Below are 9,185 nucleotides of genomic sequence, written 5' to 3'. Positions count from 1 at the left end.
GCTTTCAAAAGGAAACTAGATAAATATCTAAAAGGAGTAAACTAACGGAGGTAAGAGCAGGTAAATGGTACCTCGTAGGATTTCTCTTAAAAGAGCCAGCACAGATGTGATCGACTAAATAGCCTTCTTCTGCGTTGTAAATTTCTATGGTTCTATTAGTTGTGCACCAAGTGTTTGAAAATAAGTTACCAGTTGATAAACATGAAACATACACTCAAAAACTATCACAGCTGTACATTTGTTATAAAAATCAAACTATAAACACCACAAAAAAGCGCATCGTGAAGAAGGCCGTTTGAATCATTTGACCTCATCCTGACAGAATACCCATCCTCCCATTACAACATCAAGGGATTTGTTAAATAAATCCAGTATCCTGGCCTCAACCACCTTTGCTGGTAATCTGTTCCAGTCTCTAATTGTCCCTTGGGTAAAGTATAGCTTTCCTGAAATTGTCCTTTGCAACCCTGAACTGCGCCCTTTTGTTCTGTTGTTGTTATGTATCCGAAAGTATTGTTCTGGGTTTACTTTCTTAATCCCATTTGAAATCTTGTATATTTTATAAGATCCTCTCTGAGGCCTATCTACAGAAATCTGTTAGATTTATGAATCACTATTGTTTTATTACTTTGTGACATATGATAAAGTCAGGATTAAAACATTTCTCAATCGATAAGGCCCAATTATATACAGGCAGGGATAGAAAATGGCTCCTCCCTCCTCTAGGAGACACCTTTATTGTTCTCAAACTGCACTTTATTTTAAGGGAGCAGCCAGTAAAAGCTTAATTTACAGTTTATTAGTTAATAAACAAATAAACAGGTGTATTTTAAGGCTAAATGAGATGCTGCTGTCTACTCTAACAACTAATATATGTCACACGATTATTTCAAGTACTGCAGAGAATTCTGCAAAGAACACAAACGTCTCTGCAGTTCCTTGAGGTACAGATGCTGTGGACAGAACTTGTTTACATGATGGGATGGAATTCACAGCACAGAAACAACTACACGTGAGCAAACTCGCAGATGAACAGTTCTTTCCAAAGCCACAAATTATGATTGGGAACTGCTGCCTCCGTACACAGCAAGATAAGCCACCTCTGGATCCAGTAGTTAATGTTTCTGACAACACAAATGTATCAGTTAAATTGTAAAAACTGCCATCTGATTCATATTACATCATCGCTCCTCATTTACTTACAGTACTAATGTACACAACAGTACTTTCCCCTTATACACATTAGAGAGTTACCCCTTCTACACACAGTACTGTCTCTCATATACATTGGCGCGCAGTCCCCTCATTTACACCAAAATATAGCTCTCTGGGGATCAGAAACCTCCATCTATTAGGAATACTGTGCAACAACAATTCACAAAATAAGGACCTCAACTTTCAGAATTATGTGAAATTTATTTTTATCGTCTGACTTCCAATAATCATACAGTTCACAAAATACAATAAACCAACGAATATTTTACATATACAGTACTTTGCTTCCAGACATTATATATTTTCTATAATTCTGGAAGGATGTTTACACCCCCAACTGATTGGAAGACAATTCTTAAATGCTTCCTCTATGTGTTATTCACCTAAGCAACAACAACAACAACAACAAGCTTACATTTGTATAGCGCTTTTCACGTTGAGAAAAAAAGCACAAAAAACAATAGAAAAAAATCTTGAGTTATGACAGATTCTTTCCTGGAGTAGAAGCCTGTATGTTGATATATTTAATTGAAAAGGTTTATTTGTTTTCTTCAATTCCCACTCTGTATCCAGGCTGCTTTTAATATCTGTGTGGTTTAAAAGCTTAATGTGTGAGTGGCCCAAGAAGATTCATTTGCTTATTTTCTTCTTTCCTTGGGTATATTTATAGCGCGCGAAATTGCAGGCACAAACCCCTGCAATGCCCAGCTACTCTGCAACACAGATCCTCTTAGCTCCAACGTATCAGCCAATTGTGCTGCCCAAGGTAGGAAATGGATCTTAACCATTCTCCTTCATACCCTAGCACTCCTATCTGATTGCCTCCTACCTGCTCCTCTGCTCACCCTTTTAGTTTGGCTAACTCAGGTTTGCTGCATATGCCCTCCCTGTCCATGCCTCTATGGTGTGTGGCCGAGCTTTTACATTATATGTCCCTAACTTCTGGAACTTCGTTTCTTTACTCATCCATCTCACCCCCTCTATAACCTGTATTTACTTCCCGCTTTAAAACCAACTTCTCCACCCTGCCTAATGCTCACCTCCCCCTTCCCCTCTCCTCCTCTCCCTTGTTCGGTGATCAACTCTATCTTTGTAAAATGCTTCTAGACATTATTCTGCCTGAAGGGCGCTTTATAAATATAAGTTATTAAAACCTTTTGAAAAGCTTTCCTTCCCATTAATGAATGAGTTTCACATAATAAGCTGTTACGTTTGACTCATGTCGTTGGTTTATCGATTAAATGAGTATTGACATTTAGTTATACATATTGTAAAACAGTTTATCAGAGTTCTAAACAGAGGAACATATAGCAGCATATGATACTTCAATGTTATCAGGTAAGTGCACCACTTCAAGTTTAATCAAAATAAAAAATAGAAAACATTGAAAGTAATAACATAAATAATAATAATCCTTGCATTTTGATATAGTGCTTTTCTACATTCATGGAAGTGGATGCAAATTATCTGGGCAAATTATTTGATGTGGAGGCTTGGTTCCAGAGTTTATTACATCACCAAAAATTACACAGATAAGAATGTTGTTTTGATATGCTTAAGATTTTTTTTAAAAAAAACAGCAAATTACATCTGCTTATATATTTAACCCTACAATATAGAACCACAACTCTGTTGTCCTTCCAAAATAACTACTCCATCATCTATGTTGCTGTTATTTACAAAAACGAATTGATTAGAAATCCTGTATTAGTAAATATAGACCAAAGGTTAGTGACAGAGAACCACAGGACAGTACTTGGCTGTGAGTTAGACTGCACTGAAATGCAAGCTTTTTCAAAACAAATACTTAAGCATTTGGGATCATTTGGCTCTGACTCATCCCAGTTGTTCACGGGCACTTCACCTTAATTCCACACTGGATTACCCGACACGTTTATTGCATGAAAAATTCCACACTTGAGCTAAAAAAAAATCAACTTACCCCCCCCCACCCACCAACACCGACAGAGATGACTCTCATTGGGTGCAAGTTGCAGCCTCGAGACTGGAAAAGCACAGTCGTTACGCTCCTGAAATAACAAAAACAGTGAAGAATTGGTGAATCATTAGCGATGAGAAAGGTGCAGTGTTCAAAACTCTGTAAAGTTATGCCACGGAATGCGATGAACGTGTGATGAACGAGAGCCTTTTGGGAGGCTGACATGTCTCGCCGCGCACAGCACAGTGGCACTAAAATAATTGTCTGCGCACTCTGGTCACTCGCGCTCTGGATTCCTTTTTTCCTTCCCAACTTTTCAGTATTTTTCAGGAGGTGAAGTGGGAATCGTCGCCTTCCTGAAATCGCTGTGGTTTAACAGATCAGCCAGGGTTCCCCCCCCCCCCCACAACCCCCCACACACACCCACACACACACCCTCACACACCCCACACAACCCCTCACACACACACACACACCCTCACACTCCACACAACCCCTCACACACACACACACCCACACACACACCCTCACACTCCACACAACCCCTCACACACACACACACACCCACACACACACCCTCACACTCCACACACCCCCTCACACACACACACACACAGTCACACACCCCCTCACACACACACACACCCCTCACACCCCTCACATACACACACCTCACACACACACACCCCCACACCCCACACACACACACCCCACACACACACCCCACACACACACACCCCACACACACCCCACACCCCCTCACACACACACACAGTCACACACCCCCTCACACACACACACACCCCTCACACCCCTCACATACACACACCTCACACACACACACACCCCTCACATACACACACCCCACACACACACACCCCTCACACCCCCACCCCACACACACACCCCACACACACACACCACACACACACACCCCTCACACCCCCACCCCACACACACACCCCACACACACACACCCCTCACACCCCCACCCCACACACACACACCCCTCACACCCCCACCCACACACACACACCCCTCACACCCCCACCCCACACACACACCCCACACACACACACCCCTCACACCCCCCAACACACACACACATACCCCTCACACACACACCCCTCACACCCCCACCCCACACACACACCCCCTCACACCCCCACCCCCACACACACACCCCTCACACCCCCACCCCACACACACACACACCCCTCACACACCCCACACACACACCCTCACACCCCACCCACACACACACACCACACACACACCCCTCACACCCTCACACCCCCACCCCACACACACACACCCCTCACACACACACCCCTCACACACACACACCCCAATACACACACACACACCCCACACACACACCCCTCACACACACACACCCCTCACACACACACACCCCACACACCCCTCACACACACACACCCCTCACACACACAGACACCCCTTCCCATCCAGAGCCCAGTGTGAACACAGTGGAAGGGGAAACACTATTGTCCCCGAAACACGCGGAAACACCTACAGTCGCCGCACATCTGCCCCCAGGAACCCTCCCAGTCCCAGCGGTGCCGCTGGTGCAGATGTTGCCTCTGCTCGGGCTGCAGCCCCTCAATGCTGTTTCCGCCCTCCCCCTTCCCCTTCCCCTCCCCCTCCTCCTTCTTAGCGTCCCACCTCTTCCAGCTGCATTACCCCCCACCCCCAACAGCCCCCCCCCCCCCAGCCCCGGCCACTGGCCGTGTGTACCTGAGCTGAGCGGTGCTCGGTGGCCGCTTGGCTGTGGCTGACACTGAGCAGCAGAGCGGTTGGGCTCAGCGCCCGTCTCCGGTGGGTGAGCAGCAGAGAGGAGAGGAGAGGAGAGGAGGAGGAGGACTATGCACCGCTGGAAACCTACAGCAATTCCTGAAACCCACCAAATGGCTTATCGCAGCAGCAATCAATAGCGTCTCCTACAGGAGCACTGCGCCATCAGCACCACCTCACCTCATCTCTGTCTCATTCTCAGGTTGATCTGGTACCATCCTCACGAGATATCATCAGGACCTGAGTTGGGATGGGGGCTGAGGGGGTGGGGGGGGGGGGGGGGGGGTGGGGGGTGGGGGGCTGAGGGGGTGGGGGGCTGGTGGGGGGGGAGGGGGGAGGGAAAGAAAAAAAACAAAGATATTTCCAAATTGGCAAGACTGAGGCTTGACTTGATTTTTAAAAAAAAAAATCTTATTAAGGAGAGCTCTGCGTTGTCAGAAGCGCTGTTCACCGGATAATTATAATAACAATACTAATGAATAAATAATCCTTGCACTTGACGTAACGGCTTTCACATTGGAAAGATATCGTCAAAGTTCTTCACACGATTACTGGAATGTAGTGACTGCGCGTTTGATGATAATAATCCTCGCATTTCATATAGTGCCTTATCGCGTCTCAAAGAGCTTCACAGAATGTACTGTAAAGTGAATTGACTTTATATTTTGTGGGTGAAATGAGGCAGCCAATTGCACACAGCGGTGTCTCACAAACAGTCGTGAATTGACCGACAAATTTATTGTATTAATTCATTCTGCAGGAATTATTACCCCCAGAAAAGAGATCCGCTAATCGACTAACAACCGGGTTCCTACTTACTTCTTGGTAAACCGAAGTGTGTGGAGAAAGGAAACCTGCCCAATGTTTCACCCTGATGGGAATCAATCCCAGGATTCTCACTTGCGAGGCAAGTGCTCTAACCACTGAGATACAGGACTCCTTTTGTAGGTGGAGGATGAAACAAAACTGAGGTGGATATTAATAAGATCTCATGAACCTATTCAAAAAGCCACCAATCCTCCAGATAAATTGGTCACTTATCTCATGTTTGGGAGATTGCTGTGTAGAAAATGGTTGGCACATTTGACTCCTAGTACAATTATTTCAGTTGACAGTAATTATTTAAAGTGGTTAAGTGGTTAAAGTTTAAAGGTTCTATGAAAATGCAAGTTCCTTCTTAATGTGAAGAATTCTTCTGGTAAATGTTCTGTTGCTTGTCCAGCTAGGACCACTATGCTCATTGGGACTTTGGTTTGTAGGATTAACAGGAATCAAAATGAGAAGAATCCCTGTCCCTCGTGACTGGTCTGCTCTTTGGAGTTCTGCTCTGTCATCAACAGTGCTCTGATGTACTGCTGACCCATCCACCTGTCTCAGGCACTGCACAACAGGGACTGCCATAGAGGATTGACTGAATTCCATCGCCATGCACGACACCTTGGAGAAGGCTTGACTCCAAAGAGGTTACCTCCCTCCTCCCCAGGAGCACATTATTTTGAAGAAGATATCTTCCACCAGAAAGAAAACACTGCATATTTGCTTTAGTGTAGTATTTTCCCTCCCATAGAAGTTTACTTTTTCAACAACAACTTGCATTTATATAGCGCCCTCCACGCAGGGTAGCATCTCGGAGGGCTTCAGCCCAATGTCACAGCCCAATGTCAAAGAATGGAGGACAGTTCCACTTGAGCCAGAGGCGCTCTATTCACATGCATGAAGTCAGCACTTTCCATTGGCCTTCAGGCTGACCTGGAAACAGCAAGCTGGAAGAAAATGAGTGCAATAGTCCTTTAGTCATTATTTCTCCTTTAACGTTATGTTGATTCGCTCATTTTTAAAAAATAAAGAGATGAAAGCAATCTAATGTTTACGTTGTGATATGATGGTATTACAGAGACTATCACACACATACTATAAATATTTTAATCTAATATCCTTTAATCATACAAATTCAGTTGTAATTGGTTAAAACAACTTTACTTACAGTACAAGATGTCATTGTTTACTGATAAGGTTATCTTGTTACTCATAATAATAATCTTTGCATTTGATATAGTGCCTTTCACGTAAGGAGAACATTTCAAAGCGCTTCACAGGACATGGTGTAAAGAGTATTTTATAAGCAAAATCTTGTGATTTTCAGTGAAATTCTCTTGAAGTGACAGTACATGTCAACTCACGTTATACAACAACAACAACAACAAGATTCCATTTATAAAGCGCCTTTCACGTCAGGAGGACGTCCCAAGGCGCTGCACAGTTGGGTCATGACCCGAGCAGGGGGGAAATGGTCAGGGTGAGGGGAGGGAAGGGAGGGAGCGAGGAGGGGGAAGAGAGTCGAGAGGGGAGCTGAAGGCACGGTCAAAGAGAAAGGTTTTGAGACCGGCCTTGAAGGAGGAAAGGGAGGAAGCGGCGAAGGCACTGGGGTATAGAGTTCCAGAGCCTGGGGGCTGAGAGGCTGAAGGCCACCGATGGTAGCGCGGTTGGGGCGGGGGACGTGGAGCAGACCGGAGCCAGAGGAACGGAGGGTACGGGCAGGTAGGTAGGGGGATAGTAGGTTGGAGAGGTAGGAGGGAGCAAGGCCGTGAATGGCCTTGTAGGTGAGGATGAGGATCTTGAAATCAATCCTCTGGGCGATGGGGAGCCAGTGGAGGCGAGCGAGGGTGGGAGTGATGTGGTCCCGAAGCCTGGTGCGGGACAGTACACGAGCTGCAGAGTTCTGAATGACCTGCAGCTTGTGGAGGGAGTGGCGGGAAGGCCGGCGAGGAGAGAGTTCCGATAGTCCAGCCTTGAGGTGACAAAGGCGTGAACCAGGGTTTCAGCAGCGTGAGGGGTGAGGTAGTGCCGTAGTCTGGCGATGTTCCGGAGGTGATGGAAGGCGGTGCCAGTTGTGGTGCGGATGTGAGGGAGAAAGGACAGCTCAGGGTCGAACAAAACGCCGAGGTTCCTGACTGGCTTTGAGAGGTGGAGAGTGCAGCCTTGGATGCTGATGGTGTCAGCGCCTGAGGTGCGGAGGCGCTGACGTGAGCCAATCAGGAGGGCCTCGGTTTTTCGCACGTTGAGCTGAAGAAAGTTGTCTCTCGTCCAGGACTCGATGTCGGACAGGCAGGCTGTCAGGACATCGGTGGTCGTGGAGTTGAGAGTAGAGGAGGAAAGGTAGAGTTGGGTGTCATCCGCATACATGTGGAAGTTAACTCCATGTCTGCGGATGATGTCACCAAGGGGGAGCATATAGAGGGTGAAGAGGAGGGGACCGAGGACAGAGCCCTGAGGGACACCACATGAGACAGTGCGGGGGGTGGAGGAGAAGCCATTCGTCGAGACAAAGTGAAGACGGTGAGAAAGGTACGACCTAAACCATTCAAGGACAGTGCCTTGAAGGTTGAGGTGGGAGGACAAGCGGTGGAGTAGGATAGCGTGGTCGACCTTCATATACTTCATATACTTCAGGGATCCCCATACTTTACAGTATCAATGACCTTAAAACCAATACTGATGTTTCCTATGAGTTTTGTAGGACTTCAGCAAACTTAAGACAAGGTGACCAGGGGTCTCTGAGAAAGTATACAGGATTTGCTTTTCATCAGAGAATGTGGGGATCAGTTTATTTCCAGTGTGTGGACATTGCTTTCTATCTCAAGAAGAGACAGAAAGTTCTGTCCACACAGCAGTAATATGAAGAGTGAGGGAGAGGAAAGTAATAATAATAAAAATCCTTTCATTAGATACAGTGCCTTTTACATCAGGAAAACATCTCAAAGTGATTCACAGGAATTACTGCAAAGTATAGTGATTGTGTATTTTGGAGGCAAACCTGGCAGCTATTTTTCACACAATAATGTCCCACAAACCGCCTTTAAAAGTGAATAACCAATTTTGTTTGGAGGATTGTTTGCCAGAATACCCTGAGAAACTCCCATCTCTTTTCAAGTAGTGTCATTGGGATCTTGAACAGGCCTTTGGAACTCCATCCCACATTCCCTTCACCTCGCTCCCTCCCTTGCCTCCTTCAAGGCATGTCTCAAGACCCTCCTCTTCAACTGTGCCTTTGGCCACCCTCCCCTACCCTCTCTTCCCTCCATCCTCTCTGATCCCAACCCCTACCACCCCACCCTACCCCCACATCCCCCGGTGCCTAATCCCTAACTGTTCAGCTCCTTGGGACGTCCTCCCAACGTGAAAGGTGCTTTGCAAATGTAATATTGTATTGTATTAT

At 46.2% G+C, this 9,185-nt stretch overlaps 1 long non-coding RNA gene across 1 annotated transcript; it reads left to right on the top strand.

The window, feature by feature from the left end:
• The first annotated feature begins 4,906 nt into the window (after window positions 1-4,906).
• On the top strand, window positions 4,907-6,804 carry LOC121848907. The gene is made up of 2 exons (XR_006085038.1): window positions 4,907-5,171; window positions 6,229-6,804. It is a non-coding gene; the product is annotated as an uncharacterized LOC121848907 (long non-coding RNA).
• The last annotated feature ends 2,381 nt before the right edge of the window (window positions 6,805-9,185 follow it).

Source organism: Callorhinchus milii, unplaced genomic scaffold, assembly GCF_018977255.1.
Source record: "Callorhinchus milii isolate IMCB2004 unplaced genomic scaffold, IMCB_Cmil_1.0 Scaffold4, whole genome shotgun sequence".
In the NCBI taxonomy this organism is placed as follows: domain Eukaryota; kingdom Metazoa; phylum Chordata; class Chondrichthyes; order Chimaeriformes; family Callorhinchidae; genus Callorhinchus; species Callorhinchus milii.
This window is presented reverse-complemented; position numbering and strand designations above follow the sequence as displayed.